At 42.4% G+C, this 745-nt stretch overlaps 1 protein-coding gene across 2 annotated transcripts in view; it reads left to right on the plus strand.

Annotated features, from left to right (window-relative positions):
- The window catches only part of nek2 (NIMA-related kinase 2), a 10,591-nt gene that overhangs the window by 8,718 nt on the left and 1,128 nt on the right, over positions 1 to 745 (plus strand). The gene's annotated exons all lie outside the window — the stretch shown is intronic.

Genomic DNA, 745 nt, shown 5'->3' on the forward strand with positions numbered 1-745 from the left:
TGCCAACAACGCTGTATAAAGATTCGTAGATGCTCTGACGTAGATCGAATGCTTATCTTGTATTTAAAGGGGACGCAAAGCAAACAAGCTTGTTGATCTTGTGCAGACTGACCACAAAGGAGGGTAACGTTATAAGTTAACATCATTAAATATTCTTGTGGACGAAGTATTAAGATCCTTTACCTCATACTGTATAAAGCACTAATACCACACTGTAAAAAACCTCTGATACAAGTAAAAGTCCTGCATTGAAAATGTTACTCAAGTAAGTATAATCAGGTATAAGCATTACTTCATGTAAGTATAATCAGGAAAATTGATTTAAAGGTTTAAAAGTGAACTGGGACCATTACACTATTATTTATTATGTCATTAGATTATTGTTCCTATAACGTTAATGCACATCAGCAACTCACCAGGAACACCAACAATCTCAGACACCTTGGTCCACGCATGATGCCGCCGAACCGCGTCATAGCTCATTACCATAAAGTTGACCTGATTTCAAGTCTCCTCGACGCCCTCAACGTCCAAGTCGCGCCGCGCCGCTGCTCGACGCCGGCTCACATTTGGCGCTTTCCCACGGCATGGTACGGCTCGGTACGGTTCACTTTTTGGGGTTTTTCCACTGGGTACAGTACCTTGTACTTTTTTTAGTACCACTTCGGTTAGGGTTCCAAGTGAACCGTACCGTTACCAAAACGTGACGTGTAAACTCTGCTGATCACGGATTGGCCGGAGAGAA

Source organism: Sinocyclocheilus anshuiensis, unplaced genomic scaffold (genome assembly GCF_001515605.1).
Source record: "Sinocyclocheilus anshuiensis isolate Anshui unplaced genomic scaffold, SAMN03320099.WGS_v1.1 scaffold617, whole genome shotgun sequence".
In the NCBI taxonomy this organism is placed as follows: Eukaryota; Metazoa; Chordata; class Actinopteri; order Cypriniformes; family Cyprinidae; genus Sinocyclocheilus; species Sinocyclocheilus anshuiensis.